A 19318-nucleotide genomic window follows, 5' to 3' on the forward strand; every position below is an offset into this window, starting at 1 on the left:
CACACACACATATTGTCTTGTGACTTTCTGAAAGAGGTTTGATAATTCAGGAAAGTAAGCCATCTTTGCATGATAGAAGGGAAGAATAAAATGGCATTGTCCTTTATTCATATATTCACCGCATTTATGTTTTCATTTTTCAGATCAGCAAAACCTGAAGACTAATAATAAATAACCAACTTATAAGGCTGTGGGAACACTTACATGAAACAGGGTTTGCAGACTGCCCAGCAGGGAGCCTGAGAGCCTCCTTGCTTTCTGATACGAATGTGGAGAGAACAGGTGAGTTTTCAAAGCTCTATCCGTGCCTCTGGTGGCGCGTCAAACCCTCTGAGGCCTCTCAAGGTTATCATCGGAGTCTTCTTGTGAGGTCAGCTGTAGGTTTCATATTTCCCTGGAGCCAACCTGAACACCTTCTACCTTTAGGCTTTTTCTAATTCTTAACCCTGTGGGGATTTGATCTCCGTCTCAGGCCCACACCATTTTGTTCTTATGTCTCTCCAGGCGCTCGTAGTTGTAAAGTCATACAGCTGTGAAGTGCTGAAGGCAGGAGGCAGCTGACATGCCTTGTGTTTCCCTTGCCACAGCTGATGGAGTGGAGCCGGGATTATTCGCCGCTGGCGGAATTGAAAGCCAGTAACATTAACTACTATTTAGCGAAGGCTTCTCCTCAGGAAAGGCATTCTGCACGGGATTTTCCCAAGTCGAGTGGTTCTCACCACACCTCCTCATGGGATAGGTGCACTGATTACCCTGTGGCAGCTCAGAGAAGCGAAGCAATATGCCTGACGGTGCACAAGCCGGAGGTGCAGGCGAGACAGTACAAACACCCTGGCGTCAGTCCAAGCTCTCCAGCTCCATGCTGTCAGCCAGCTGGCTCACACACCACGGTCAATGTATCTGTCATCACAGCTCACAGAAGAACAAGGTGCTTCCCAAAGAAGAGATAAAGACAATGTCCTAAATACCATTGCTTCTGCATCTTGGATGACACTGGGGTTGCCTAAGGACATTGTGTGTATTTTCACATGTATGTGTGTCAGGATGTAGAGGCCAGAGGTTGGTTTGGGGTGTTTTCTTTGTTGCTTTCTACCTTAATTTTAAGGCAGCGACTCTCACTGTACCTGGAGGTCACCAATTCAGCTAGACTGGCTGGTCAGTGAGCTCCAGGGATCCCCATGTCTCTAATACTTTTCTTCACTTATACAGTCCAGAATCCCACCCAGGATCTCACAGCGGACACAATGAGGTCTCATTACCTCAATGAACACAATCAAGATAATTCCCCATAAGTATGCCGGAAAGCCCATCTTCCCTGTGAGTCTAGATTTGATTGACAGGCAGCACTCATCACCACAGGTAACATTTACCCAAAGCTATCCTTGGGACACCCACAGGTCACAGGCCACAGGTAAACAGACTTTCAACACTCCAATGATCCCAGTTCTGACTCCATCACACCTGACTCTGTGACTCTGCTGTCCCTTTACACTGGTGAGGGGTTTGCTCTCTGGGAAGCTTATTCTCTGCAGATAGTGTCAACCCTACACTCCAGAGCATTCCTTACCTGTAACAAGGTATCAGACAAGATGCATCTCCAGAACGCCATCTCCGGTCCTCTCCACCCAGCAATGGGTTTGGGTACCTTCAGACCCAAGGGGCTGTGTAAGTCCAGGAGAGTTTCTCTTACCATTTATTGTGCCCCCAGCCTCTGTCACCTGCCCAGGACCCTCTTGCTGCCCTGCCCTCTGAAAGCCTCTACAGCTCAAAATCTTCCCACGGTTGCAGCAACATGTCCCTTCCAGGTGAGGAATCCCTATCAGATATGCCTAACACTGACTTCACTCTGGTTTCCAGTTTCTACTTTCCCCTGAGTATCCTTTGTGACCCAAACCATCCTAGAGAGGACTCCTTCCCGACAAGCTGCCGGAGCCATGGTTCCAGAATCATGCAGTCCTCAGTGTAGCTTTAGGTTTCCCCTTGGCCATGATGGTAGTAATGGGTAAGCTAGTCTCAGAGCTCAGTTTTCTCATCTGGAAGTGAAAGGGATGCTTGTCTGGGGAGGTTATTGTGAGGCTGACAACAGGTGATACATGCACAGAGAAGACCTGCCATGGGGTGCGGCATGTGGTGGATGTTCAGCAAATGTCACTCTCCCTCCTAACTGTTCCCTCCACTTGAAAGAGTACCTACCATACTTGTGCATCCAGGAAACAAACAAACAAACAAACAAACAAAAAAAAACAGGAAAACTGAAAACATGAATCTTGGCCAGATTAGAGAAAGCCTTGCATGTCACATGAAGAATTTGGACTTTGGGCTGTCCCTGAGGCAGCTGCTGTTTTCTCTGGGTGTGACTGTATTTGGATAAGGTGGTTGTAGATGTCATTAGAGATGGACAAGATGGGCCTAATCCAATGTGGCTGCAGTCATGGTCTGCATATGAAGTGTCCCCCAAAGGCTCATGCATTGAAGCCTTGGTCTCTGATGCAACAAATGTTCAGAGGTGGAGCTTTGGGGGAAGGGATTGGGTCATGAGGATTCTGCCTCCATCAACTGACTGATGATTTCATAATCTGAATAAACAGTCAGGGGGTGGAAGATCTAGGGAAAATGGCATAATTGATGGAAGCAAGGAGTTCCCTGGGAGTGTGTCGTTCAAGAGTACCTTGCCCTGACCCTTTCCCCTCTCCTCATCTCTCATCGTATCTTCTCATCTGTGAGAAGAGAAGCCTCCTCCTCCTCCTCCCTCACATGTTCCTGCTACCTGATGTTCTGCCTCACGTCATGTCCAGTGCGATGGAGCCATCTGGCCGTAGACAACCACCACAGAAACTATGAGCTAAAGTGAATCGCTCCTCCTTCCAAATAGTTTGTCTCAGACACTTTGTTACCGTGAGAAGAGCCTAACACAGCCACTGACTAGGCAGAAGAAATCTGGAGGCAGATGTTCACACACAGGGGAAGACTCTGGCCTCAAGAACAGAGACAGTGAGTTCTGTGGCTCATGCCCCATGGTGGTTTCTGCTGTCAACCTGACAGGAAGAATTGCCTAGGAGACAAAACTCTAGGCATGTCTGTGATCACGTTTCTAGACTGGGTTAATTGGGACAAGAAGACCCCGTTGCCCCCAACATGAGTGGCAGCATCCCATTGGGATGGGAAGAACCCCCCAAACATGAGTGGCAGCATCCCATGGGCTGGATCCTTGGCTGAATCAAAAGAAGGAAGCTGAACACCAGAATTTGTTTCTTGCTGCTTCCTGTCTGTAGATGAAATATTGGTAGCTACCTGTTACCGTGATAGCCACGTTACCCGCCATGATAGATTGAAAGTCAAAATAAACCCTTAGCCCCTTATACTGCTTCCCGTCGGGTATTTTGTCATAGCAACCAGAATAGTAACTAACACAGGCTCATGGCCTGTTATGGCATCACAGCACACTGATACATATCTCTGTGCAGCTTGGTTAAAGGAATGCGCAGGGTAGGGCGAGAGATGCAGGCAGGCAACCATAGCTAGGTGGTTGAGGGACAAGCTGGAGGGACGGGTAAGAACCTCAAGACCCCACCCAGGCAGCTGTAGCCTTTGCCTCCTACTGATCTGGCAAGCCCCTCCCCTGAGGGGCTTTGGGGAATTGGCCTTTGATGTGAGTCGCACCAGGGGGACACCTGGCAAGGTGGGAGACACTGCTGTGCAGCTGTCGGCAAAAGCAGAACAAAGGTATCTGCAGAGGCGTCAAACCGGGCCTGACAGGGAGAAGGATTCCAGGGGCACGGTCATAACGAATGGCTACACTTTTCCTTGAGTGTCTAGCATCCTGGGGGCTGACAACCCTTTTCCCAGAGACAGTGATCGAGAACAGCAGCCATGTAATTAATAATCTTCATCGTATTTGAAATGCAAACCCAGTTCTCTCAGGCATATGGGGCCAGATTGATCTGGCACCAGGTGGGGAGGAGGGGAGGGGCTCCCGGGCCTCCTGAGATGCACCCCACCCTGCAGAGCCCGCAGGACTGCTCTGGCTTTCAGGAAGGAAGAATCCTGCACCCAGGAGAGAGGCTTTACATGTATGTTCTTTCAGCATCGTCCTTCCTCATTTATTCACGGCATGTGGTTTTCGAACCTTCACCGTGTGTTGAGGGCTACCTGAGCATGTTTAAAGGTGAAGAAGAAGGAAAGCAGCTGTCACCAAGGGCCTAACTCCAGAGGCCCTGTCATTCTGAGAGCGAAGACTCGCTTGCTGAGGGGTGAGGACGCACAGGGCAAATTGAGGGACAGTGAGGAGTGCAGAGACAGCCAGCTGAGGCCTACATTCTGTTCAAAGCATGTCAGGTGCACCTGTGTATGGGGGCAGTGCAATCCAAGCCCTCCCCCCCTCAACACTCCTTAAAAATAAATGTGGTTTTGTTGTTTGTTTGCTAGTTTGTTTGAGAAAGGGTCCCATTATGTAGTCTTACTAGCCTGGAACTTGCCATGTGGACCAAGTTGGGCTTTAACCTGTGGGAAAGCTCCTGCCTTTGCCCTGAGTACTGGGACACAGTTATGCCTCACCATGGTCCTGCCAAGTCTTAGGTGCTATGTAAACTTGAGGTCCAGTGAGGAAAAGGAGATGCTCTTGGAACCTGGTGGAGGGGACGGTGATGCCACAGGTATCAACGTGAACGTGACTATGCCTGTGTCCTCAGGGAGCATCCTGACCTCTTCAGGTCAGAGAGCACCTTCTATGAGCCAGCACCCCAACAGGTATGGAGGGAGGTGTCCAAAGAAGACTCAGAAGCCTTTGTGTGGAGGATGAGGCGTGCTGCAAAGAGAGCTAAAGTCTAAAGAGCCAAGGGTGTTCCAGGCATGGGGAGGAGCACAAGAGCCCTCTCCAGACTCACTGCCATTTGTCATCATCAAAACACACTTATTGGGCAACTAATTGGGCCTGATTCTGCACTTGGGTTTCATTTGTCAACGCTCTTAAGAACCAAACAATGCACAAATGAGCAAAACAAATAACCATATAAGGTAAGTAGCTTATTTGTATTGCTGATCTTTGTTTCTCCTCCTTTCTTTCCTAGCAGTGGACTACTCAAAAGACCCAACTAGTTACAAATGACTCATCCACACAAAATGTCAGGGAGCTGATGTGAGTGCACGTAATAACCACCTCACACTTGTCCCTCCTCTCTGACCCATACTTGTATGCACAGAGCATATATATTAGTTTCCTCTCACATCCCACATCTCAACACTTAAGGACATCCATAGCTATAGCACACTGTTATGGAAACAGACACCCAGGCTACATATTCACCATGTTTCATGCATATGGCACATAGGCTATGCATCCACAGACATCACAGCACATAACACACATACCTTCTGCAAGATGTCCAAGGTGGCTGCTCCTGTCCAGTGAGTTGCTGGAAAAATACAGAGCTTTAGCCACATAATGTCAGAAATAGAGGAGAAGGGGAACTGAGGGCAATAGGCCAGCTGAGAGTCAGTTACCAGGAGAACAATCCCCATAGGGCTGCCTCACAAATGGGGTCCTCTTTGGCCTAAAGCCAAGCTGATCTGGGACTCCAGGCTTGCCCAGGAGAAGGGCTGGCATGCTTGCTTTGATTTCTACTGGGACAACACTCCGAAGGTGCCAGGGGAGCATGCAGGGTGTGGCTGAGGACCCTTTATTCCTCTCTGAGACACAGCCTTGCCCCTCTGTGTCTTTGTCTCTCCCCTCTAACCCCTAACACGGGCAAGTAGAGACACTGGGAAGATACTTGGCTATGGTGATGTGTGGTTCAGGTTATGACATCGGGATGTAAGTTTGGGGGTCACTGGCAAGGAGTTTAAATCCACGCCTTTGCATGAACCCACTGGATAAAGCAGACCAGAGGGCCAGGGCTAGTATCCTGAGACTGCTCAAGAGTCGCAGGCCTGGTGGGACATGACGAGGATGATAAGAAAGGATGCTCAGACAAGCAGTGGGTGAAAGGGGATCTAAATGCAAGCGCTGGCTAGTTTCTGCCAACTTGACACAAACCTAAACAGATCTCTTTCTGAGATCTTTCTGGGATCGGAACTGAGGAACTGTCTCCATCAGACTGGCCTATGGGCATGTCTGTGGGGGCATTTTCTTGATTAACGGTTGGTTTGGGAGGACCCAGCCCACTGTGGGCAGACTCAGCCCTAGGCAGGTGGGCCTGGGCTACATGAGAAAGGTAGCTAGCTGAGCAGGCTCTGAGAGAGTACGTGAATAAGCAGAACCGCTCCAAAGCTTCTGCTTCAGCTCCTGGCTCCAGGTTCCTTCCTTGAGTTCCCTCAGGACTGTGACACAGAAGTGTAGGCCAAATAAACCCTTTCCTCCTCACACTGTATTTGGTCATGATGTTCATCATAGCAACAGAAACCAAGCTAGGGTAGCATGGTTCCTGGAAGGTGTAACTGTCAGATGTAGGTGTGTAACAAACAGTTACCAAACCTCAGAAATATATAATAAACCGTTTATTTGCTTAACATTGTCGGTCGGCTAGAGACGTGCTCATCTGTGCTGGTTGTTTCAACTCACGCAGTCCTGACTCACTGCACACATCTACGGCACCAGCTGGATCTTCCCTTGGTGCTAGCAGATATACACGCTATCGAGCACAATTTGCACAGCAGGTAGTAACCTATAGACTAAAGCGAGTCACAATGCAAACACTCAAAGTCAAGGGCCAGAAAACAGACTCCTATTTTTTGGTGAATGGCACTACAAAGTCACATGGCAAAGGGGACCACACAGAGAGGTACAGAGATTCACAGCCATAAGCACAGGCTACCACAGAGGCCAGAGTAGACACTTCTTCCAGTAGGAGGGAGTGGCTGACCAAGAGAAGTGCCCCAGAGGTCAGTGAAGACCACAGGAAGATGACTGTTGGACTGGGCTGGTGGCCACTAGAGACTAGAGCATGTTGGGAGAGTAAACTTTGGGAGATACAACACACATCTCTCCTCACCCCAGATAAGGAGCCCACCACAGGAAAAAAAAAAGTATGGATACCATCCAAGTCCCGTTGATGAACCAATGTGTTTCACTGGGGTTACTTACAGGAGCAGAAACAACTCAGTGACAGCTGTATCACCAAAGCCTATAGCAGCATGGATGACGTCTCACAAAGCTGGGAACCTGGAACTCACTGCACAGCCTGCAGGCACATCAACAAGTGGGAGAGTGTCCTTTCTAGGCGCCTTAGTTGGTCTAAACCTCTTCAAAGCAGGTCAGCTGGTTTCTGCTTCTTGCTGGCAGTTGGTCTGGTCTCAAGTCTTCTTGGCAACTTGGATCCTCTCCTCCAAGTTTCCCTCCTGGTCTGGTTTTAATTGTTTTACTCTGCCAGGAAGGGGCCTATGTAATCCTGTCAGTTTCAGGGACTTCCTGAAGATATTTTGAGTTGTTTACCTTCCTGCTTAAGGAGCTGCCTGTAGGGTGGGAGGTTTTAATCTCCAGGAAACTGTTAACACAACACAGCAGCAGTGAGGCCTAGAGTTCCAGGAGTAGCTCTCTGAACAAGGTTGAACAGAGGTGGGAATTGAGAAAATCACAGACAGCGCTCACACACCAGGCTGAGTTCACTGTGAGAGCCTGAGACACAAGGAGGGGGGGTGTTCAATTCCAGGAATGGCCTCCCTGTCCTGTTCCTCTTTCTCCTTTTTTTTTTTTCTTTTGTTATTTCACTCATCCCAGGAGTCAATACTAATAATGCTAAGTCAATATGAAACTATATTTCAGTATTATGGATTAAATGGGTCTCTGAAAGCCTGGCTAGTAATTATAGCTTTGTCCATAAGGGAAACTGTATCCCAGGTAACCAACAGCCAACTTTTAAAAAACACTTTTAATTTGAAATGGTAGTGAGGTCTATAAATGTCCATTGTAGCATACATTGCCTGCCCCCAGAAGTCCTAGGTTAAGCTTAAGTGATGTCCACTGTAGGGGGCCACTCTCAGGCACGCTGATAAGAGTGTGGAGACTGTGAGTGCCAGTTGGTTTATGGCTTGGGAGCCTGAAGGAATAGGGCATGTGGCGGGGGGGGGGGGGGGGTGGGGGGGTTGGGGAGGGGAGGAAAACCCTGCTGGGCCTAGGAGCCTGGGATGAAGCTCACTTCCACTTTGTTTCTCTTCTCAATTGTTTGATGTTCTTGGACGATTTCACATGTGTGTGTGAATGTGCATATGTGTGTCTGTGTATGTCTGTGTGTGTGAATGTGTTTATGTGTGTCTGTGTGTGTGTCTGTGCATGTGTGTGTCTGTGTGTGTGTGCATGTGTGTGTGTGTGTATGTGTGTGTGTGTGTGTAGTACATTCTGTTTACTCTTATCAGCACCCTCATTTGTCTCTATTACTCTGCCTTCCTCTTCATGAGTGCTTTTCTCGTGTTTATACCATTTTGTTTTGTTTTGTGGCCCATTGGTTTTTTAACCAGAACAATCTATGTGATCGTGGGTTCGGAACTAAGCACTGGAGCCTGGCAGGCTCTTCATGTGGTACAACAGAAGGCAATGACTGGCCGTCAACTTCAAACTTTCTGTCCCATTGTTTTCATATACAGGTGTTCCCGTGCATTCTCTGGCCCCAGGTTACCTGTCAATTCTGCTTAGATTCATTACCTTATTCTTAGAACATTTCCCAGCTGCACAATCACCAGATGGCATTCCATCCATCTTCTAGGATCCTACTGAGATGATACTCCCTCCTTAAAGGGCCTGCAAAGTGTTAATTAGGTGAGCCAAAGGGGGCTTTTGATTGCTGGACCTAAATACTTTGATAACTGGACCTTGGTAGTCAGCCTCAGGAGGAGGAAGTGGCCAAATAAAGAAATAGGCCTTGGTGGCTAGCTTTAGGAAGGTAATCTAATGGTTTTTAGCGAGGCAAAGGGATGGAGAAGAAGGGCAAGGCCTGCCAGAGCCATGTTTGCCATGCTCGGGCTGCCAAGGGGCACTTCACCTTTCTATGGGGAAGCTACACTCAGCTTTGGGTTCAAGGCAATGTGCAGTTGAGGTGACTGTGTATTTGTTTACTGAATGAGTTTCTTTAGGGAGCCTTACTTATTTGGCAAATACAAAGGAAGCGTAGGTTGTGCCTCATCATGGTGTCAATATGCATGAGAACACAAAGCTGGAAGGAGCTGTGCTTTAACAAGAAGTGTATGGTTTCCTGGAAGTAAATTATGTTGGTGACGGGATACTCTCCAGAGCAATGACCGAGGCTGCATCCTCAGCTTGGATCAGCTGACCCTAGACTGCTGGGAATCTGGGTGGTGCAGCCCAATGAGCAGCTCTAACTGTGTCTAAGGCAGCAGCAGGCCTCCCCTTAGCACCAGTCTCCTTTCCCAGCCATGTTCACATTCAGACCAATTTTTACCACTTTCTTTCCTTCCACGGTCACAATTTTACCTCCGTGACATCTCCAGGCCGGAAGATCACTGAGTTAGGATGTCGCCTTCATTAGGGTCCATTAGCACCCTAATTCATCATGGTAGTCTAAATGACAGAGGCGGGAGCCCCACAAGTCACCCAGCACTCATCCTGAGGAAGATGGAGCTTGGGGAGCAGAGGAGCTTTTCCCCCCTAGCTCCTTTAGCCTGGTGGATGTTGGGGAGAAGGTCAGTTACCCAAACCTGAGGAAGCGTGAGGTGAACTGTAGGAGGTCAGACAAGATGGGGGGGGGGGCGCTGTGGGAGATGGCAGATTTCCAGATCTGTCCTCACTCCCTCTTTCCCTCACTTCCTGCCTTCCTTATTTCTTCATTCCTGCCTTCTTATTTTAGCAATTGCTTCCTGAGCAATGTACCACAACACCATAAGTACAACTGACATTCTAGGACCTCACCCCATCAAAAACAAGTTTTGTTTACCCTGTCCAGCACTGGCCAGCGTTGTTCCTGCTAGATGGGCAGCCTGTGTGATCCCCGCTGCTCAGCACTGCCACAGCCTTAGCTCAGATGAGCCCAAGGCGCTATAGGCTTTCAAAGGGACTCAGTGAGACCCTTGGGTGGCTGGGCGCCAGGACTTAGGGTAGAGGGTGGGGGGGTGGGGTGGGGGTAGAGGGGATGGGGCACTAGGGGTGGGGGATAGGGGCATGGGGGGATGGGGTGAGGGAAGAACGCAACGATGCAGTGCCTCTGACCAGTAAGATATCAAAGATTTTAGTTCCCTGTAGACCTGGGAGGGGGGGCCTAAAAATACTTCATAATCTTTCACACACCATCTAGGCTACCTTGCCAATGATCAAATTTTGCCTGTATACATTTGGCCAAGTTACTTTATTTTTGGGGGCCCCAATTTCAGTGCTTGTAAAACTAGGAAACCCTGCATTTTCCTATCCAGCAAGGATATCAAAGAGAATAACTGAAGACAATTTTTGGAAATCCAGCAGCCGGCATGCTTCAGCATAGAAAATTGGAAATAATCTAAATACACAACAACACTGGAAAGCCATGGTGGTGATTTATAGCTACGGGGTTTATTCAAATGAAGTCCTCAAGCCATGTTGACAGCATCTGCAACTATAGATGTAAGTATGTATGTATGTATGTATGTATGTGTCATCTATCTGAGAGAAAGACAGGGAGTCACAGAGATTACCCATGATAAAATAAGTTTACAAGATAGTATATAAACTAACACAGAGTGTAGCTCCAGCTTGTTTAAAATACAGCAGCATCTGTATAGATTAAAAAAGAACAAAGAAACAGGAGATGGAATGTTTGGAAGAGTAATTGCTGAGTATTCGTGTCTCTCAAAGAGGAGCTAGGGATTATTTTGGTTTGCTTTTTTTTTTTTTTTTTTTTTTTTTTTTTTTTTTTGAGACAGGGTTTCTCTATGTAGCCTTAGCTGTCCTGGACTCGCTTTGTAGATCAGGCTGGGCTCGAACTCACAGCTATCCGCCTGCCTCTGCCTCCCAAGTGCTGGGATTAAAGGCGTGCACCGCCATGCCCGGCTTGGTTTGCTTTTTAACACATTGTGATCTTTAAGGTTTCCAACAATGACCATAGTTCACACACTTCACAATGAAACATTATAGTTAAAAATGATAGACTTGCAAACCACTAGCAGCATTTTTAATTTTAACTTTTTTTTTTTTCGAGACAAGGTTTCTCTGTGTAGCTTTGGCTATCCTGGACTCCCTTTGTAGACCAGGCTGGCCTCAAACTCACAGTGATTCACCTGCTTCTGCCTCCTGAGTGCTGGGATTAAAGGTGTGTGCTACCACGCCTGGCTTAATTTTAACTTAAAAAAAAAAAACTATGATATGGGTCTGGAACTGTGTGGGGGTCTGTGCAGGTGAGAATACCTACCACAGAGGCCAGAGGTGTTGGGTCCCTGGAGCTGCAGTTATAGGTGGTTGTGAGCTGTGTGACATGTGTGCTGGGAACTGCACTGGGGTCCTCTGCAAGATGAGCAAGTGCTCTTACTCACCCAGCCATCTCTCTATATTCCCGCTAACAGCATCGTTTGCAGGGACAGAGGATGGGTGCAATCAGAATACTTGTCTGCAGGTCGACAGAGGCCCTGAGGAGCGAAGGACAAGATAATAAGACATGTTGTCACACAGAACGTGGGAGGCATTATTCTAAAACAAGTCTGTCAGTCACAAAAGAGCAAATACTGTTGTGGCTTTACCCGTGTGGAACTGGGCAGTTTTATAGAGTCAGAAAGTAGACCGGTGGCTAGAGTGCTGGGGTGCCAAAGGGGCTGGAGTTGGGGGAGTGGGTGATGGGATTTACTCAGTCTTACTGAGGCTCTGTTTGGGGTGGTGAAAGGGGTCTGAGGATGCTGGTGCTGATGCTGGGGAGCAACGTGAATGTCCTCAATGCTGCTGACCTCCCATGAAAAGGGTCCGAAAGGGTAAACCTGTGCTGGGTGTGCAACTCAGCTTTTACAGGCCCTGTGTGAGAACTCAGTACCTTTACAGGGCTTCCAAAGTGGTAGAATTTACATGAGGTATGCACATATTGCCATAATAAAGACATATAGATGATAGAAAGATAGGTCATAGATTAAATAGAAGACAGATTTAGATAGAACACAAAGGTGATGATGATGATGATGATAGTGGTGGTGAAGATAGACAGACAGACCTACAGACATACATACATACAGACAGACAGATAGATAAAAATCACCTCAACAAGGCAGCTGTACTAGGTGTTTCCCAGTGGCTAATCCACCCATAGCTCCCTGAATGTCCCCCTGTGATAGTGTCAGCCCACTCCACACTGTCTGGAGTCCTAGAGTAACAGGCATGGCCCCGGGGGATCTCACTGTCTCTCCTTATCAGAGAAAAGGGCCTTGTCTCCAGCAAGCCGAGTCTCTGGCTACCTATCGAAGGAGTCCAGGAGCAAGGGCAGAAGTGTGGAATGTTGTTTTCATGGGCTAGCTAACCAGACGCGTTCTCTCCAGTGTGTTCACGTTAGTTTTCACTGCAAAGAGCATATCAAAGCTATTTTGATTCACAACTTTGGACAGTTCTCTGAATAACTTCTAAGCTGCCTCTTGGAAGCTTACTTGTCGGCATCACTGTCTTCTACCTTACAGCACATCACTGAGGCCCACAGTGTACCAAGTTCCACAGGTAGGAGGCTTGCAGAGTCAAGTGTGAGCAGATTGAATTGTCACAACATTTCCTTCAGCCTCGGGGACACTTTATAAGGCCTACTTGAGGCTGCCTCATATCTTCTCCCATCATAGGCCCTTGGTCTCAGGCAGAGAAGATTCCTGACTCCTCTAGTCCATAGAGGCTGTCCTGCAGAGCTTCCAATGGAGGCGGGTGGGGGTAGGGGCTTGCCTTTCCAGGCACCTGGAAAGGTGTCTATTTCTCAGCACTGAGCTGTATGCTCCCACGGGTTAGCAGTTATGGCCAAGGTTCAAAGCAGCCCTCATCCTGGCCCTGCTAGTGGACACTGGCCCAGGAATACACATAAAGTCCAGAGGCTAATAAAACCAAACCAGAGTCTCTCTCTGTAGTCTGGAATGGGAACATGGAGAAAATGGTGGAGTGTTCTTTCTGTAGCCAGTAGAGTCTAGGCCTGGCCATTCATTTGGGAATAGTTGCAATGACTCTGACTGACATAGGGCAAACGGGACTGCATCAGACATCGATGCTCACTGGTTCAGCTTGCCCAGGGCATCTACCCTTGGGACAATCATCTTGGTCAGTGGCAAAATCACAAGGGCATACATGGTTCCTGGTGGGTAGGGGGTGGGGGTTATTCCTGAGAAGGGGGAATTCTGTTGGCCAGATAGTCCCTTATGAGATAACTGTGAGGGCAGCCATACTTGAGACCAAACAGAGGAAAACTGTGTTTCTAGGCAGGAGCAGGGGCGTTGCCAATGCACAGGGAGAAAGAGATGGAGGAAAAGGGATGCAGACAACAGGGTGAGGACTAATGAAAAGACACTGTCAACTATGAGGTTCATGAGTGGGTCCCCAGCCAGGCCTTTGAGCCCCAATTCCAGTGATCCTCTGCTTGATGTGATCACACTGTATGAACTCATCATCCCCTCACCCTCCCCACCAAGAAGTCAGGTAAGTTGTGACTGTGATCCTCCCATTGAGCACTGGTGACAGGTTTGCTGTCATCTAGCCATACCATGTGTGTAGCTGAGCAGGCTAGGGCCATCGATCACTGTGACTTCATTCTAAAGTGATTGCCTTTGCGCTAGCTCCTCCCCTCAACCTTGCTAGCTCCTGGACACAGAATGTAAAGTAGCTGATCTCTCCCCTAAGACAAGGAGGCCCCCAAACCCCAGCCGCAAAATGTCTAATCTTTTCACCTTAAGACTTATTGGCTGGGGGGGGGGGTAACCCACCTTTTGACAGTAAGGCATGATGTTTTCACCTACAATTGTGTTGGGCCACATTCATAGATGCCCTAAGAGATGCTGGACATGCCCAGGCTGCTAGACCAATGTTTTCCAGAGCATCAATGTCCCTAAAGCTCAAAACTACCATTTTTCCCGAGGCTGAAGAATCATGCTGGCTATGTCCTTGCAGGTATCTCTCATGATCTTGTTGCATTTGGGTTTAGAGGACAATCTTCTCACATTATCTTCAAACCAGCAACATCTATGGCCTCTTTGAAAGAATGGTACCCAGGAGGGATCAGAGCAAATGGGCAACACTATAGGATGTCATGCATATGGAGACATGTAACAAGGGCTAGACACAGTCACATGGGGACTGTCACGTGAAGGAAGGAGTGTCTTTAACTCCAGAGTGTCCAAGTCATCTTCATGTCAGAAAGACTGTGGATGACTTGATGGTGGAACTGGTGAGTCCAGGGAAACTACTAGAAGGTGGAGGGGGTGTTTGCTAGGAAGCTTAGAAGAAGACACCATAGCTGGACATGGAGAGAGTGTGAGCTTTTTCCAATGCACTAATTATTAGCAGCAAGGCTAGACAGCTAGCCCAGCTCAGCCATGAACCAGGGCTCTGCTGTGTCAGGGCCAGAGACTGTCCAGGATCTTGAGTGTAAATCGAATACAGGATGTTGGTGAGAGTCTCAGGCAAGAGAGGAAGGAGGAAAGGGTGCCAGAGACAGAGCAATGTCTGGGAATAATCTGCATGCAGTAAGGTGGGTGCCAGCAAGAATTGGGGGTCCAAGTCACCATTATATTGCTCCTTCAGGATAGTTTTCTGTCCAGCTGGTAATAGTGATGGATTCCCAACAGTACGGTTGTTTCAGGATGACCCACTGGTCCTCCGGCTACCTCAGAGTGGACACCATGTCCAGCCTGGTCTGGATGAATCCTTTGTTGAGATTTGGGGTCTTAAGATTCCCACTTCTATCTGGGTCAGACTAATTAAATACCATGGAGTCAGTAGCCATGCTTCCTACAGATGGACCCATGGTAAAGAAAAAGAGAGAGAGAGAGAGAGAGAGAGAGAGAGAGAGAGAGAGAGAGAGAGAGAGAGAGAGGAGAGCCTGAGAAGCCTGTGTCCTGAGCTCCAGTGTCCCTCTGTCCCATTCTGCATTCCTAGCAGCCCTGATGTTACCGCTTGGAGACAAAATTCCTTCTTGCAGAGGAGAAAAGAGCCTTTGATATTACCATGGCTTTTTGCCCTCCAAATGGAATTTCTCCTTGCTCCGCATGCTCTTTTTCACTGTAGACTTGCACCGTAGTGATGAATAATAGCCACAGAGTCAATACTAGGCTGTCTTTAAATCTGCTCAGCCAAAGAAATTAGCCTTTTACCTTTCAATTTAGCCTCGAGTGAATTCTTAAAATAAAGGCAGAGGGGAGTCACACTCCCTCCACCTCAACATCACAAAAATGCTCTCCAGCCTAGTTGCTAATATTGCTCTCCTCTTAAGTCTTTAGAGCTGGGGCCACCACAGTCTGAACAACTCTCAGCTCTACTGCTTCCAAGGTCCTAGGATGGCCCATTAACCCCTGCATACAGCATTCAACTGCGCTCCCACCCTAAAATCCCACAGTTTTCCACATCCCTTCAAAATTCCACATGATCAGGTCTGTCACAATAGCTCACTCCCTGACACCAAGTGCTATGTTAGTTACTTTTCTATTGCTGTGATGAAATACCATGACCAAGGCAACTTGTAAAAGAACACGTTTAATTAGGCTTACAGCTTCAGAGGGTTAGAGTCCATGATGACAGAGTAGAGATACAGCCGCAGGAACCGTAGAGAGCTCATATCTCTAACTGTAAGAGACAGAGAGCATACAAAGAATAGTGTGAGTCCTTTGAAACTTCAAAGATCACGCCAGAAACACACCTCCCTCAACAAGGCCACACCTCCTTATTCTTCCCAGATAGTTCCACTATCTAGGAATCAAGTATTCAAATATGTGGGTTGCAGAAAATAAATATCTAATAATGTTTATTATAATATTGTGTATAATATATTATATAGTTATAAAATAGATAATAATAATTCCCCTGGGGAAGGGAAGACCACACACCACTGGCCATGGGATCATCTGACTTGAAGAGATAGCTCGCTAGATAGGGGATGCTCCTGGTAGGTACGGGTATTCCTGGATAGTAAGGACCACTATTCAGCCAGAAGAGATGGACAGAGCAGACCAAGAAGAGATGTCAAGAAGTTGGGCACTGGATAACAGGTGTTAGTGGTGGGTCACAAGGGCAGGCACGGTGCTCAGACACTTTGTAAAAGGCAATATCAGAAGTCAGTATACCTGAGGCCACGTGTCCAGAAAGAATCAGAGTAAGGCACACAGGAGAATGGTAGCCAGTGCCCAGGAAGAAACCAAGCTCCAGGGGAAGAGAAAGTCAGAGGTTGTGGGCTCTGCCCAGCCTTGGCTTTGGCACATCAGGAACCTGTCACAAGGAAAGTGTGTGATGGTGGTCATCAAGTTGGCTAGAGCTGTGTGTGAGGAACTTCCTAAAGTCTGAGAAGAGCTGAGTTAAAATGAGAGGAAAAGGAAGAACAAGCAATGAGGACACAAATGTCAGTAGCTTTCAAGGCAGGAGTGGGGCTGGCTGTTCCACTGATCTCTTTTCACATTGCAAGCTTCTGGTCTAGAAAGGTCAGAGATGAAGCCTGTGTATGCTCCAAGCTGGCATCCTTGGAATGCCAACGAGGATTCCAATCTTCAGGTCTTTGAGCTAAACAGAAATTAGGGTAGGGACACCAGGGCCAGTTACAGTATTTCCAGTGTTGTTATCCTTTACTTTAGGAAGGAATGTCATTCCCTGTGCTGAACACAGGGATGTATTTGACAGATGCTCTGCTAACCTTTAGTAGATCCTTTGGGACCTAAATAAAGACAACAGGGTCTTTCTTAGCAGAAACATGGTGCTTCAAGAAGTAAAAGTGAGGTCTAGAAAGCCATGCCTGCATATTCATGTCTCAAGCAAACTGAACAACAACAAAAAAGTAAAATAAAATTGCGTCCATGTTCTGAACTTACTGAAAATTAAGACAAGTGTTCTGAAATATTAGCTCAGAATTGGTTGAAAGGTGCAGCTTAGAGGCTTGACGTAACAGCAAATGGACTTATTAAGCACCCAGACAGAGAAAGTGCTACTGTGACCTACTCCTGACAATAGAAGGGCTGGTGCCTTATCATGGGTATCTTGGCTGTCAAGAGGGAAAAGGAAGCATAGGCATTTGTCCAACTCATTGTCAAATAAAGTCACATTTCCTGCATGGGATTAAACAAGAGGAGAGGAGAGGAGACAGTGACAGGTGCTTTATATCTCCATATGACAGAGACTTTCAGGAACAGATAAAAACTGTTTCCCCTCAGTACTGTGGAGGGCAAATAGTTGGCCTCTATTGTGAAGTTAGCATATGCTAAGTGTGTTAGCCATCTTTCTGTGACTGTAACAAAGTACCTGAAGTAATTGACTTTTAAGGAAGAAAGGTTTATTTTGACTCACAGTTTTAGAGTTTTCAGTCCATGCTTAGCAGGCTCATTGCTTTGGTATAGTGGAAGTTTTGGTTTCTTTAAAAATGCAGCTATGTTATGTAAACGTGCCTTTTTAAAAATCCCAAGTGTGGGATATGTTGCTGCTTTTAGTGTGTCCACAGCTTTAAGTGTCATATGTGGGCACAGAGAGGGCGTGGTCTTTGCTACCTGAGATAGTTGAACTCTGAGGACTCTGAGAGGATATAAATACCAGGTGCTGAGAGACAGAGAGGACGTTTTGAGAAAAATGCTTCGAGGAGATGTTCCAAGGAGAAAGAAGGCTGCTGTTTTGTCCTGCTGCTGCATTTTCTGTTTGCTGGTTATCTGGACTGCTGGATATCCTGACTACTGACATTGGTTTTGCCCTAAAGAAACCGGCATCCCTAATTAGCAGGAACTAAGTATAAAGAGGTCTATGTGCCCTGTGTCTTCTAACCGTCTTTCTCTCCTACCTAGTGTTGAAGGGTTGGAAGTAAAGTAGAGACATAAGGAACCCCAAATAAAATAGATTGAAAAAAAAAAAAAAAGAACACCTACACTTGGGACTCATGGCAAGGCAGGGTATCGTGTGTGTGTGTGTGTGTGTGTGCTTGTGTTGGGGGCCATAGTAGAAAAAGGCTACTTTTCTCATGGAGGGTGAGAAGCAAAAAGAGAGATAGAAAGAGTTGTGTCTTTTATATGATTTAGTCATCGAAAGACTGCCTGAAACTATATCTCAGTGGTAGAGCAGTTGCCTAGAATACAAAAGGACCTAGGTTCAATCCTTAGCATTGCCAGAGAAACAAAAGACTTCAATGGTATAATTTTTACTAGTTCCACTTTTATTTTTTTCCACTCCACTGTTGAGCACAGAAAGGATAAGGAGCCATCCTAATTTCATCTCTGTTGCTATGATAAAACACCCCAGAAGAAATGACCTAAGAGAGAAAAAGGTTTACTTCACCTTACAATCCCAGAAGTCATGGCAAGCATTTCACACAGGTAGTTAGACCACACCCATAGTCAGGGCAAGCATTTCACACAGGTAGTTAGACCACACCCACAGTCAGGGCAAGCATTTCACACAGCTAGTTAGACCACACCCACAGTCAGGGCAAACATTTCACACAGCTAGTTAGACCACACCCACAGTCATGGCAAGCATTTCACACAGCTAGTTAGACCACACCCACAGTCATGGTAAGCATTTCACACAGCTAGTTAGACCACACCCACAGTCAGCACAAGCATTTCACACAGCTAGTTAGACCACACCCACAGTCAGGGCAAGCATTTCACACAGCTAGTTAGACCACACCCACAGTCAGGGCAAGCATTTCACACAGCTAGTTAGACCACACCCACAGTCAGCACAAGCATTTCACACAGCTAGTTGTACCACACCCACAGTAAAGAAGAGAGAGAAGCACATGCTCACATGTACTCGGCTTGTACATGACCTTCTGCTAGGGAATGATGGCACCAATAGTGGACTGAGCCTCCCTACTTGAGTGAGTTTTATTAACATTGTCCTCCACAGAGATGCGCACAGGCCAATGCAGTGCAGAAGATCCTTCATCGAGACTCTTTTTACAGAAAATTCTAGGTAAGCCAAGTTGACAAAGCTCCTCCAAGGTCACTTAAGGACTTAAAGGAGATGGGACTAAGACTTTATTGTAGGCAGACTTAACCCAAGGCTCCTTCAACATCCAATAACTGAAACGTAGGTTTTCTCAGTATAAGGAAGAGACAATCATAGTTCATAAATAGCCAGGACATAATCTGGTGGGTAAAGAGTACAGATAAAAAGCTACATTCATTTAAAGAAGAAGGAGATGGCCTCAGAGCAGTGACCCATGAGGTCGTTGCTACAGCAGGGTAATTGGGTCTAAGAAAAACCCAATTGAAATGGGAG

Source organism: Acomys russatus, chromosome 6 (genome assembly GCF_903995435.1).
Source record: "Acomys russatus chromosome 6, mAcoRus1.1, whole genome shotgun sequence".
Lineage (NCBI taxonomy): Eukaryota > Metazoa > Chordata > Mammalia > Rodentia > Muridae > Acomys > Acomys russatus.